This window comes from Globicephala melas, chromosome 3 (genome assembly GCF_963455315.2).
Source record: "Globicephala melas chromosome 3, mGloMel1.2, whole genome shotgun sequence".
Classification (NCBI taxonomy): domain Eukaryota; kingdom Metazoa; phylum Chordata; class Mammalia; order Artiodactyla; family Delphinidae; genus Globicephala; species Globicephala melas.
The window spans coordinates 135,182,825-135,197,014 of NC_083316.1; the positions used below are offsets into that span (position 1 = coordinate 135,182,825).

The following is a 14,190-nucleotide window of genomic DNA, read 5'->3' on the forward strand; positions in this document are numbered from 1 at the left end:
TCCCATCCGTGAACCAGGTGAAATCAGCATCAGGGAGGGGCAGGTCCATCAGATCTGGCCTACTGCCGTGTGCTGCGGCTAGTACTTCCTGACAATCATGTATGATGGTGGAGCCTTCCAAGTCAGGATCAGGTAGCAAGGTGGCTGGATTGAGTCCTGTGGCTGGAGCAAACTTGATGCGATCTGAGTTTAGCAACAGGGTTTGGTAATGGGTCATCCTGGCATTAGTTAGCCACCTATCTGGTGGTTGACGGACTACATTTTCCAGGGCATGAGGAGCTGTTATCGTTAGATTTTGTCCTAAAGTTAGTTTGTCAGCATCTTTGACTAGAACGGCCACTGCAGCGATTATCTTTAAACAGGTGGGCCATCCTGATGCCACAGGGTCCAATTTTTTTGACAAATAAGCAACTGGGCGATTCCAGGGACCCAATTTCTGAGTCAATACTCCTTTTGCAATGCCCTTATTTTCGGCCACATATAAATGAAAAGGTTTGGTTACATCTGGCAGTCCTAGGGCTGGAGCTGAAAGTAAAGCTCGTTTGATTTGGTCAAAAGCCCGTTGTTCCTTATCGCCCCAAACGAAAGGAGTGCTGTTTTTGGTTAGGGGGTACAATGGGGCTGCCAGCTCAGCAAACCCTGGAATCCATAGTCTACAGAATCCGGCCGTCCCCAAAAATTCTCTAACCTGCCTGGCGTTTTTGGGAGCCGGAATTTGGGCCACCGTATCCTTTCTGCTCTCCGTGAGCCATCTTTGCCCCCCTTTTAATAGATACCCCAGGTAACTGACCTGTTGTTGGCATATTTGTGCTTTCTTGGCTGAGGCTCTATATCCCAGGGTTCCAAGTTCCGTTAACAGTTTTTCAGTACCCTTGATACAATCTTCTTGGGTCTCAGCAGCTAATAAAATATCATCAACGTATTGGAGTAATGTTACCTGGGGATTTGATTCTCTATATAATGCCAAATCCTGATGGAGGGCTTCATCAAAGATGGTCGGGGAGTTCTTAAATCCCTGAGGTAGCCGTGTCCATGTCAGCTGACCAGACATTCCCGATGTTGGATCTTTCCATTCGAAGGCAAAGTAGGGTTGGCTCAGGGGAGAGAGTCTTAAACAGAAAAAAGCATCTTTAAGGTCCAAAACAGTATACCACGTATGTTGAGGTGGAAGAGTGCTCAGGAGGTTGTAAGGGTTTGGAACTGTGGGGTGGAGGTCTGCCACCCGTTTGTTTACCTCTCGTAGATCCTGCACCGGCCGATAATCATTTGTTCCTGGTTTCTTTACCGGCAGGAGAGGGGTGTTCCATGCTGATTGACATCTTATTAAGATGCCCAAGTCTAGTAGCCTCTGTATATGGGGACGGATACCGTCTTTGGCTTCTCTACTCATGGGGTATTGACTGACCGTTATTGGGGTGGCAGTTGCCTTGAGTTCCACTAGCACCGGGGGCCGATTTTTGGCCATCCCCATTCCGGCAGTTTCTGCCCAGGCTTGAGGGAACCGAGTTACCCAATCAGTAACATTAACTCGTGAGGATGAAGGCTGCTCGTATAATTTATATTCATCTTCTAATTTCATAGTCAATATTTGAAGTAACCTTCCCTTATTATCAGTTATGGTGGGACCTTCTGGCTGAAAGTGGATTTGAGCCCCTACTTTGGAGAGTAAATCTCTTCCCAGCAAAGGATAGGGGCATTCCGGAATAATCAAAAATGAATGGGTTACTCGTCCAATCCCAAGATCTACTGTCCTTCGTGTGGTCCATGAATATTGTTTATTCCCAGTGGCTCCTTGTACCCATGACCTTTTAGCTGAGATAGGACCTTTTGAGTGGAGAAGGACGGAGTGCTGGGCTCCGGTATCTACCAAAAATTGAACAGGTTCCCCCTCCACTTTAAGAGTTACCCAGGGCTCGGGGAGAGGGTTCGAGCCCTGACTTTCCTAGTCGTCTTCTTTCAATGTTAAGATTTTGTTTTTGGTTGGCCTTCCTCCATTCTTTTTCTTAGGGCATTCTCTCGCCCAATGTCCTTTTTCTTTACAGTAGGCACATTGGTCCTTGTCTAATGGCCGCCTTCTGTCTGCCGTTCGCCCTTCCTGCCTATTTCTATCCCCTATATTTCTTCCTCCAACCACAGTGGCCAGTATCTTACTTAAATTCCTCTCCTGTCTCTTATCCCGTTTTATTTCACGGGCTTCCTGCTCTTTCTGCTTTCTTTCTTCCTTCTCTTCCTCTGTTTCTCTTTTGTTATATACTTTATCTGCCTCTTTTACTAACTCCTGAAGCGAAAATCCCTGCAAGCCATCTAGCCTCTGTAATTTCTTCTTAATATCAGGGGCCGCTTGATCTATGAAAGCCATTGCTATAGTAGCCCTGTCCCTCCGAAGTTGGATCATAAGGGGTAAAGCGTCTAAAGGCTTCCATTAAACGTTCCAGGAACACAGTTGGCGATTCCTGGGGCCCCTGAGTTACTTCCCTTATCTTAGCCAAATTAGTGGGCCGTCTGGCCGCTCCATGGAGACCCGCCACCAGAGCCTGGCGATACATTTTCAGGCGCTCCCTACCTTCCGGGGCATTGAAATCCCAGTTTGGCCTGACGAGTGGGAAACCAGCATCAATCTCGTTAGGCAGCTGGGTAGGTTGCCCATTGGCGCCTAATACATTTTTTCTGGCTTCTAAAAGAACCCGTTGCCTCTCCTCAGTCGTTAGGAGAGTCTGGAGCAGCTGCTGACAATCATCCCATGTGGGCTGGTGGGAGAAAACAAGAGATTCTATTAAAGCGGTAAGGGCCTGTGGATTTTCGGAAAAAGTTGGGTTATGCATTTTCCAATTATAAAGATCTGCAGAGGAAAAGGGCCAATATTGGAGAGGTCTATTCCCTTGGCCATCGGGGGGGCCATATTCTCTAAGAGGTAGGGCAGTGGAGTCCGGGGAGATAGCCCTCCGGCTCCTAGTGCCCACTGAGGGACCCCTTTCTTCTTCCATCATGGATGGTTCCCTTGGTGCCGAGGGCAGTGGAGCTGGGGGTCCTCTAGGTGGTAGGGGATTCGGGGCTGGAGGATAAGGGGGTGGGGAATCCAAAAGCAGCAAATCGGACTGCGGGTCAGGATAAATCGCCTTCGGTAGATCCGGGGCGTCGGGTAGCTTCTCCGTGTTGGGGTTTTTCTTTAAGGCTAATATCTCCGACGCTGCTGATGTATGCGCGGACGTACCTGTTGAGGAAACAAAGGGCCGGACCCACGGAGGTGGGGAGAGAATTAAATCTTCCCAGACCAAGACATATGGTACTTGGTCTGGATATCCGTGGGGATCTATATTAAATATCTTAGACTTCAGCAGCTTAATCTTGTCTAATAAAAAGGATCCTTCGGGGGGCCATCCTATCTGAAATGTTGGCCATTCCGAGGCACACAAAGTCTGCCACTTTCCTTTCTTTACCTCTACCGAAAAATTATGGGCTCTGGCCCGAACTTCGGTCCAATAGCTTAGGGTAAGGGAAAGAGGAGTCGTCATAGTTTGTCCCATTGTCGTCCGTCAGAGAAGAAGAATAGACCACAATACAGAAACAGTTAAAACTCCACGAAACACATATACGTATGGGCCACCGCGAGCTCGCTTCAAAACCGAAACTTCTTCAGATGGCAGTTATCACCAAGGGAACTGCCGAAACCGAGTGAAGGGGAGACAGAGTTTGCCTCTCCTTCCAGATGAGCCACTAGGGCGTCCCCTAGGGCTCATGGACGCCGGCTATTAGCACGTCTGCCTAGCCAGAGGTCCGATACAGATTCCATAATAAGCCGATTCTTACGGCTTTCCTCCGATAATGGCCCACAAAGAACAAGGGACAAACAGACAATCAAGCTCGAGCTTACCTGGTACCTCCAACTCCCGATGTTCTTGTGGTCCGGGGCGAGTGGAATCCCGGACGAGCCCCCAAATGTTAGACCTGTGCGGTCTCCTAGGAGTTTCGACTCGCCCAGGAAACAACAAGAGTCGGAAGTCGATGCAAAACGCAAGAGGTTTATTGAAGGCCGGTGCACCGGGGTTCCTTGGTCCTCACGCAGGAGGTCGAAGAAGGAACCCTTTTGGGCGCGAATATGTCAGTTTTATAGGTTCCCACTTCCCCGTATGTAAATTATAGATTTGGTTGTGTTCTCCTGCTGATTGGTCCCGGCTTAGGCTCGGACCAGAGAGGGAACTTGTCCCCAGCTGCCTGATTGGTCTTTGACAGACACCTTTTTTACATTTTGTTATCTCTCCTCCTTCTCGGAAGGGGGCCGGACATCCTGGAAATTCACCCATTGTCTAAGAAGCCCCTATTGTCTGGAGAGTTCTTAATCATTAGCTGGAACAATGTCCCTCGAGTCCCACAGAGGATTCCAAGAAAATATCACAGTTGGAGCTTGTAGGATAAAAGCAAAAATGCCACCATCTCGTTAATTTGTCCACCCCTGCTGGCTGTCCTGAGAAAGCATCTGTTCGGTGTCCCCCACAATAAAGCGATTTGCCCTTGGAAAATGGGTCAGTAGTTTGGCCCTAGTGTCTTCCTTCCTTCTTTCAGGGCAATGCTAGAACACACCCATTCAGAACTGCAGGAGTACCCCACGGCAGTTGCTAGACACTTTCAAAATAGCTGAGCCCCATTAAAATTGTCTATGTGGGCATTGTTTCTTGCTTGCTCTTCCCTGACTCTGCTGAGTTATTTTTCTTAGGCTTCCCATAGTGGAACTGTAAAAGCTAGTGTTCAGACAGCCAATATAATCAACAGTTCAGTAGGCCTCATGCTAAAGCAGCACTAGATTCAAATGATATTTTTTGACGGGTAGCATCAGATTTGAGATTTACATGGGATCTGTACCAGAATGAGCTTCTTGGCATGGGAGGAAGCCAGAGGAGCATTTTTTGCCTCGGGCTCTTCTTGTGAACACTGCCCTTGGATGTACATTTGAAAGAAGGGAATAGAAATTCCTCTCTGCAAGGAGCTGATCTGATCCCTGATTAAAATATGTTCAACTCTGAAATTAGTAGAGATCAGTGAAAAGAAATGAATCATGGCTTGATCCCAAATGCTGGAGCTTCTTGACTGGGAAGGGACAAGACCCAGAGCAGGAAGAGGTAACAATTAATCATTGCTAAAACAGAACCAGGTAAGGAAGATGCAAGCAAAGAGATTCATCTACAAAGTCTTTCATGGATCCACTGATTTAAAAAAAAAAAAGTTTATTTAGCACCTAGTAGGTTTGACACTGCTTAAAATAAGAAGATGGATGACAACAAAAACAGAAAATAGTTTCTGAGCATATATATACATTTCAGGCAATTTGGGCTGCTATAATGAAATACCATAGACAGTGGCTTAAACAACATTTATTTCTCTTGGTTTTGAAGGCTGGCAGTCTGAGATCAGGGTACCAGCATAGTTAGGTTCTTGGTGAAGGTTCTCTTCGGGGTTATATTCTTATATGGCCTTTCCTTGGTGCATGCACAATATCTCGTGTCTCTCCCTCTTTTTTAGAAGAGAGCTCATGTCTCTTTCTCTCTTTACTAATCCCATGATTCCCGTTAAATTAAGCGAAATATAAGCTCACAATTTAAAAAAATCACCACAAACACAAGAGATAAGCCACCATGAGTAAAAAGTAATCAAAATCACCAAATTTAATTTTAATTAGATTCCCAAGGACTTTAGATTTTGAAATTACCATATATAGGTTATAAAATAACTATGTATAAAATATATTTTAAATGAAATATTTTTATTTGATGAATTAGCTATCAGTGTGACCAAGCCACTATGAAAAAAGTGAACATTTTAGAGATTATAATTATTGCTACTAAGCCTGTGTTAGGGCTAAATAGTATAGTAAGAATAGCTTGAAAGACAATAAGCAAACTTACCTTACAGACGACGGAGCTGAAGAAATTACCTAGAATACACCATAAAGAGACAAGGAGGGACTTCCCTGGTGGTCCAGTGGTAAAGAATCTGCTTTCCAATGCTGGGCACGCAGGTTCGATTCCTGGTCGGGGAACTAAGATCCCACGTGCCACGGTGCAACTAAGCCCACGTGCCACAACTACTGAGCCTGCAAGCCTCAACGAGAGAGCCCATGTGCTACAAACTACAGAGGCCACGTGCTCTGGAACCTGTGTGCCACAACTGTGGAGCCCACGAGCCCTGGAGCCTGTGCACCACTAGAGAGAGAAAACCCGCACGCCACAACTAGAGAGAAGCCCACACACTGTAACGAAGAGCTTGCATGCTGCAACGAAGATCCCGTGAGCCACAACTAAGACCTGACGCAGCCAAAAATAAAATAAAAATAAATAAATAAAATGAGACAAGGAGATGGGAAATATAAGTGATTAAAAGAAACGGAAAATAGAAAGAGGAAGTATCATTGCTTGCATTGTCTAACAGAGACCCAGGGCAAGAGAATAGAGGAGGGGATTATTCATAGAGATAATGGCTGAGAATTTCCCAGAATTGATAACCAACCTGAGTCTACAGATGCAGGAAGCACAGTGTATAATAAGTAGGATAAATAAAAAGAAACTCATATCTACATGCACTACAGTGAAGCTGAAGAAAAATCAAAGACAAAGAAAAAAATCTTAAAAATGGCCAGAGAGAGAAAATATGTACCCCCCATAAAGACTGATGTTGATTTCTCAGTAGTAACAGTGGGTATCAAATCGCAGAGGAAAACAGTTTTCAAAGTGCTGAGAGTAAATACTGTCAGACTAAAATTTTGTGCTAGTTAAAAACTATCTTTCAAGAATGAGGGATAAACAAAAAATATTTTCAGATAAACTGGGGAAATTTACCTCCAGCACATCCTCATCACAGAACCACTGTTGTCTTTCAGGGGGGAAGAAAAGTGACCCCCTTCATAATAAAAACTTTCAGCATATGAGAGATAGAAGGGAATTCCCTTAAGCAAATAAAGGATACCTCTCAAAACCCCTACTGCAATCTTATTCTTCGTGGTGATATACTAACATTCTCTTACAACTGAGGACCCAGGTAGGGAAGCTGTCACAGGCTGTGTTCCACAGGAAGCAGAACCTGAGAGAGGTCAGCCTACAAAATGCTTGTTGAAGAGTTCTCCTGAGATCGATATATGTGGAAGGGAGAGGAAGAAAGCTGGCTTAGGCAGAGGGAGAAATTGAGCTAGGAAACATTTCTAATGAAGACCTCAACCAAACTCACAGAATTCTGGAGCCAGGATGGCCCTTTAGAAGTGTACCCAATTGGGACAAAGAGGCTAGGCCTTTATACCATCTTGTCAGTCAGTCATTGGATGAGGGTTGGTCCTAGGAGGAACCATACCTTGAGTGTGACAGGTTTCTTCAACCAAGGCGATCCCCAGAAAGGACTCACAACTGAGGGCCATTTTCCAGCAGCACTCCCAGCAGCTGTGAAAATGAATCTTTGATTCTCAAAGGGTTGTCTGGCTAGTACATTACATCATCCACCACAGTCTACCTGTTAACACAGTTTCTATTCAATATTGTCTGGAATTGTTCCAAAGAAGACATACAGATGGCCAATAGGCATATGAAAAAATGTTCAACATCTCTAATTATTAGTGAAAAACAAAACGAGATATCATTACCTTACGCCCATGAGAATGGCTATTATCCAAAAGACAAGAAATAGCAAGTGTTGGTGAGGATGTGGAGAAAAAGGAACCCTCATACACTGTTGGTGGGAATGTACATTAGAGCAGCCACTATGGAAAACAGTATTAAGATTCCTCAAAAAATTAAGAATAGAACTACCATATGATTCAGGTATTCCACATCTGGGTATTTCCCTGGAGAATATGAAACACTAATTCGAAAAGATATATGCACCCTTATGTTCATCACAGCATTACTTACAATAGCCAAGATATGAAAACAATATAAATGCCCATCAATAGATGAATGGATAAAGAAGATGTGGTATATACATATATAATATAATATTCTTCAGCCATAAATAAGAATAAAATCTTGCTGTTTGCAACAACATGGTTGGACCCAGAGAGTATTATGCTAAGTGAAATAAGTCGATGGAAGAGGAGAAATACCATATGATTTCATTTATATGTAAATTATAAAAAATAAACCAACCAAAAATAAACAAATAAATAAACCAAACCAAACAAACAAGCACATAGATACAGAGAACAGAGTAGTTGTTACCAGTGGGGAAGGGCAGCGGAGGGCAAGATGGGTAAAAGGGGTCAACTGCATGCTGATGGGTGAAAACTAAATTTTTGGTGGTGCACACACTGTAGTGTATACAGAAGCTGAAATATAATGTTTTACACATGAAACATATATTCTATATATCTAAGCAAAGCCGTAAGACACGAAGAAAACAGAGTCATAGGAAGATAATAACAAGTGAATAAGAAAGTGGCCGGACGTGAGATTAAAATGTAAAAATCAATTGCATTCCTAAACACCAGCCAAAACAGAGAGAATTCTTACATCAGGTGGTAGGTTCATGGACTTTTTTTTTATAATTATGCTTTACAAGTTGCACATATATTACAAGTACTCTTTTGTATGCGTCAAACATTTTGAAATTTAAAAAATCTTTTTAAAGAAAGAAAATCCTGCATCATGAGAGATAACTGGATAAGTGCTACAGTGGAAAGACTGGAAAGAGCTTCATGGAGAAGGTGGATGAGAACCTGGCCTTGAATTACAAATAGGATTTGAAGACCAATGAAACTAATCTGAGTAGCAAGTCACTGAAGGGGAGGTAGAGTCCCTCCTACCACCCAGTGTAGTGACAAGGCAGTACTTAAAACTTTCTTAGGGCAAAAGTGCAACCTCTTCCAGAATGAGGAGAGAAACTTGCCCTTGTTTCTGCATGTGGGGGTTTATGAAGCGTTGGCTGGAGGTGCAAAAGGAGGAACAATGGAGAGGCTGCCCAGGATGACAGTATTAATACACTACACCTGGGCCCAAGTTCCGGTACCAGGAGAAATTCTAAACTTCTAGAATTTGACCAGAACAAAGCTTCTAACTGCTATATACAGCATGACCACAAGGCCAATTCTTTGGGAATATTGTGGTGTTGCATAGATACAAGTTTAGTGAGTGGACATCTAATGTTTTTGCCTGCTTGGTGATACCCATCCACTTTTCTTCAAGACACCATACCTGAAGTTTGCTTAGGAGAATATCCCCTCCGAATTTTTAGCCCCTGCAATTTGGAGACGTGTTTCTCCCATTACCTCCAGGGATGCGCAGTTGACGCAGGTCTGGACAATCAAGTCATTTCAGTTGGCCATAGTGATGCTTCAGAGGTAGGGACTCTGGAAGCCAGGCCAAAAAGACACAATCCTAGGTCTTTACTAGGACCAAGGAGAGAGAGAATCATTTCTCCTCTTGGGGTTGCTAAAGGCATAGGATCTAGGTCTGGTGCTGATGGTAGCTATCTTGCCACCTTGAAGGGACAGATTGCCTAAGAATAGAGTGAAAGCAGAGCCAACAGATGAAGAAGAACAGTTTCCTGATACTGAGTATTCTGTTATTTACACTGAATGAGACTTGACTAATGCACCTGAGGTGGTTTGAGAAAGTTCTTCAGTGTTGAATTGGGAGAGTCAGTGTGGTGTGATGGAAGAAGTCAGAGAGACCTGACTCACATTTCCCTCTGTAACAAAAACACTATAGCACCCTAGAAAAATTCATTAACACCCTGTGCCTAAATTTCCTCCTCTGTAAAATGGAGATACATGATGGTACATATCTGTTAGGTTGTCAAGATTAAATGTGATAATGGAGTGCTTGACACACAAAAAGCACACAATAAATATTATGTATTATTCTTCCTATTAGCATTCTTACATACTGACTTTTCTACCTCTGCTGCTCTGCCATTTGCCTTACTTTTCTTCGTATAAAATTATTTCAGATCTACAAGCAGGGAGAGAGAGAGAGAGAGATTGAGATTATTGATCTAGTCTCCAGGACAAATACAAGCAATTTAAGGCTGAAACCAGACAAGAAAATGTACTTTCTTGCCAAGGAAGATGCTAGCCTTGACTGCTTAACAGGTGACAGCCCTGTGGGTTTTCTTTGACTCTGTCAGTCAAGCTTCACTTGAGTTTAATCTGATTGTTATGACTCCAGAGAACTTGTCTGGGAATTGGGGAGGGTTAATAAATAATACTTCATGGCCCCTGCAGTTGTGTGGACACCTAACACTTGTCATGTTGGATGTGTCCAGATACAGTCCAGGTTGCCTAAATGCTACCATGTCATGGAGAAGCTGAGCTTTGGGATAGCAGTGTCATATAAATGCTCCTATTTTCCAAAAGAGATGAGAACTTCTAGAATCCCCGAAACACAGAATGCTTGAATGGAGGGGACTAGGGAATTCTCCATTTACAAATCAGAGGCAAAGTAAGGAACTTGCCCAAGGTCCCTTATTTAGTTAAAATTACAACCCTCTTTGTAGTACTTTTCTTTGCCGGAATAAGGAGGAAATTTGAGCCCAGGATGGCAAATAGATCTCAGCTGACATTCCAACTCCAAATAGTTGTTGGCGTTTGCAGCAGCACTGTGTTGTGAAAGATTCCCAGTCTGGCTTTAGAAGAAAATAGTACTGTAATCAATTAGCAGTGTCTGCCATGGACAACAGGCAGAAGTTTGCTGACCTTGAAGACTGGGCCAACATGTGGTTGCAGCACGGGTAGGGGTGGGAAGGTCCAGTGTTAAGTTGGACCTATTGTACTCTCTCTCATTCTTCCTAGACAGGCCCTGTATTTCTGTTTATTCCATGGTGTATTTGATTTTGCCCATGGTCAGAACGACTGTGAATCATCATTCCAGGTTACTCCCCATCCTACCTGTGATAAGAAGATAAGCTGCAAAGTCAGGTCCTGTGCTAGCCAGATAACAGCTTTGTGTTTGTTTTTCCTCTTCCAGTGGGGTGATCACCTGGTCAAACAGATATCTCTCCAGTGCACGAGACCAGACTGCTGCAGAAGTCTATTGTTGCCTTTTCTTTGACTTATTTGAGGTAAAGATGTCATAGATTCTAGAACATAGGAGAGGCTCTGGGATCATCTGGTGAAATCAGATTTTACAGATGAGGAACCTGAGGCCCAAAGGAGGGAAATGGCTTGTCCAAAGTTACAGAGGGAAAAGCAGGCTGCCAGTCTTTCCACAGCGCCGTATTCATTTGCTTTATTCTTTCTCCAACCTTATCTCCCCAGTTATGGTCATCAAATTTCCCACATGGGAATCTTTTGAAAAATAACAAATAAATTAATGGCATGTGACATATTGCAACTTTAGCAGAGAAGCAGCAACATAAATACAAAGTGACCATGACTAGCTTATATTTCAAAGGCAAGTAGCAGAAAGTGACAGAAGACTTGAAATGGTGGTGATAGTATTATTCTACTAAGGAGTGTGTCCATAGTATTATTCTACTAAGGAGCACGTCCCATTTCCTAAGTCACATCAGAAATTTTTTCTAAGACAGAATGTAAAACATTCCTTTATTTGTAATATCTGCTAAGGACAATATATGACTATATTAATAATTGTACATTTCGGTAATTTTGAAAGTTTTGATAGTTTTGCATTTGAACAAAAAATGAGCCCCTGCTCTGTGCCAAAGAATGTTGCTGGGTGTTAGTAAGACAGAGATGAATAAAGCATGGTCCCAGATTTGCAAAGCTCATGGTCTGGTTGGGAAGACAAGTGGACCAAAAAAAAAAAGTACAGCGCAATATGAAGGAAATTATAAATGTGTTCAGAGGGTAAAATAATGGCACAGAGGAGGGCAGATTAACTTTGGGAGGCAGCAGGAAGTTTTTACAGAAACAACATCTGAGCTAGGCTTTGAAGGATATACAGGAGTTCTTTAGTAGCTCTTGTGCACTGATCCACTCAATAAACTTAACAGCTCAGGGCATGCCAATTACTGTGTTCGGCACTGGGGGGTGAGATACGTAAGATAGAGTCCCTGGCCTCTCGGAACTCATAGACTAGACAAGAGGTAAATATATAAACAAAGAATTACATTGCAATATGTTGAGAGCAAGAGTCATTGAGAGAACCCAAGAGGGTCATAAGTAAAGGCCATGTTGAGGAAAGGACTTGGGGGGTATTTTCTCTCTATGTTTGTAATGCTCCTTTTCAGCAAGTACTTATGGGTCATCTGACAGCAATGCAATATCCACAGGAAAATAACTATTTACAAGATAATTAATGAGAAGATAAGGAAACTGAAAAAGTGACAGAAACCTAGCTAACAACATCCATTTAACAAAAAAATTTTAAGCCTCTACCATGTGCTAAGCACCATACTAATTTGTGGGCATACAAGAGAGAGAAATACCAGGTGGGCATAAAATCAAGGGGTTAATGGCATGGGTGATGGAGTCAGCCTGCCTGGGTTCAAATCCCAGTTTCCCAACCTGTCAGCTATGAGATTTTGGACTAGTTGTTGAACCTCTCCGTACTTTAGTTTCCTCATCTGCAAAAAGTGGATGACAAAATAACTCTGGTTATTGTGTTATTAAAAACAGTAAAGCAGGGCTTCCCTGGTGGCGCAGTGGTTGAGAGTCCGCCTGCCGATGCAGCAGGGGACACGGGTTCGTGCCCCGGTCCGGGAAGATCCCACATGCCGTGGAGCAGCTGGGCCCGTGAGCCATGGCCGCTGAGCCTGCGCGTCCGGAGCCTGTGCTCCACAACGGGAGAGGCCACAACAGTGAGAGGCCCGCATACCGCATAAAACAAAAACAAAAAACAGTAAAGCAGGCAAAGGGCTCAACTTAGTGCTGGACACGTGGTAAGTGTTCAATAAAAGTGTTACCACGAAGAAGATGATGAGGAGGAGGAGGATAAACAGATGCTGAATATGAAGAGCGTTGTGATGAATTTGGACTTTCTCTTCAACCACCAAAGCCAATAAAAGGTTTTAATCAAAGAAGTGACATGATCAGATTAAATTTTAAAAATATTTTTATTAAATAAATTTAAAATATACACAAAAGCAGAGAGCATACTTTAATATACTCGCATATACATACGACTTAGATTCCATAAATATCTAGATTTTGCCCCATTTGCCTCATCTATCAATTTTTTCCCTGCTTAAGAATTTTAAAGTATTATAAAACAATCACAGACATAACTGAATCTTTACATGCCTACGAATGCATCTTGTAAAAATATGGATATTTTCTTAAGACTACCATGGCATTATCATTCTTAACATTACTAATCCCTTGGTGTTATCTAACACTCACTCCATATTCAGATTTCAATAGTTGTCTCAAGTGTCTTCTTAGTTGGTTGAAATCAGGACCTAAAAAATGCCTACATATTACATTCAATTTTAAGCCTCTTGGTCTTTTTAATCCTTTTTTTTTCCATATCACAGGTTTTCTGAAAAGAATTAGATTTGTCTTTTTGCTTATTTATGGTGTCATTTAACTTGTTCCTCTATAGCACAGTTTTCTTATAAATTGGAAGATAACTCTAAAATTTTGATTAGATTTGGGTTCAGCAGATTTTGGCAGGAATATTTCATAGTAGTGTGCCAATTATAAGCACTTTTCACCAAAAATGTTCAGGTCTCCTTCCCAGTGTATGGTAGAATAGCACTTCTTTGCCTTATTAAAATTAACTGTGATCATGTGACTTGTTTTGGTTAATTAAATGAGTGGAAGCAAAACGTATATGTTCCTGGGAAGAGCTCTAAGAGCCAGTATATGATTTGCCTTTTTCCTTTTCCTCTGCCAGTGTGATCATGGGAGGACATGTTGAGATGCTCTTCTATCAGCCTGGGCCCTGATTAGGTAAGTAATCACTGAAATTTAGGTATATTTGTTATTGCAGCATAATCTTGTCCATTTTGACTAATATATTGCATTAGATCATAAGTGCATAATGTCTAGTTGTCCCACTTGTAGTAATTGGTTGGTATATTCATGCTTTTCAAGCATACATGGAACATTCTCCAGAATAGATCATATACTAGGCCACAAAATGTCTCAATAAATTTAAAAGAATTGAAATAACACGAAGTATGTTCTCCAACCACAACAGAATTAAATTAGAAATCAATAGCAGAAAGAAATTTGAGAAACCACGAATGTTTGGAAATTAAACAACACATTTCTAAATAACTCATGGATCAAAGAAGAAACTACAAGGGAAATTT

The 14,190-nt window shown here is 42.4% G+C and overlaps 1 long non-coding RNA gene across 1 annotated transcript in view; it reads left to right on the top strand.

The window, feature by feature from the left end:
* Nucleotides 1-14,190, top strand: part of LOC132597024 (uncharacterized) — a 172,252-nt gene that overhangs the window by 28,525 nt on the left and 129,537 nt on the right. The window contains exon 2 of the long non-coding RNA XR_009563311.1: nt 13,770-13,825. This is a non-coding gene — a long non-coding RNA (uncharacterized lncRNA). The remainder of the gene's footprint in view (nt 1-13,769; nt 13,826-14,190) is intronic.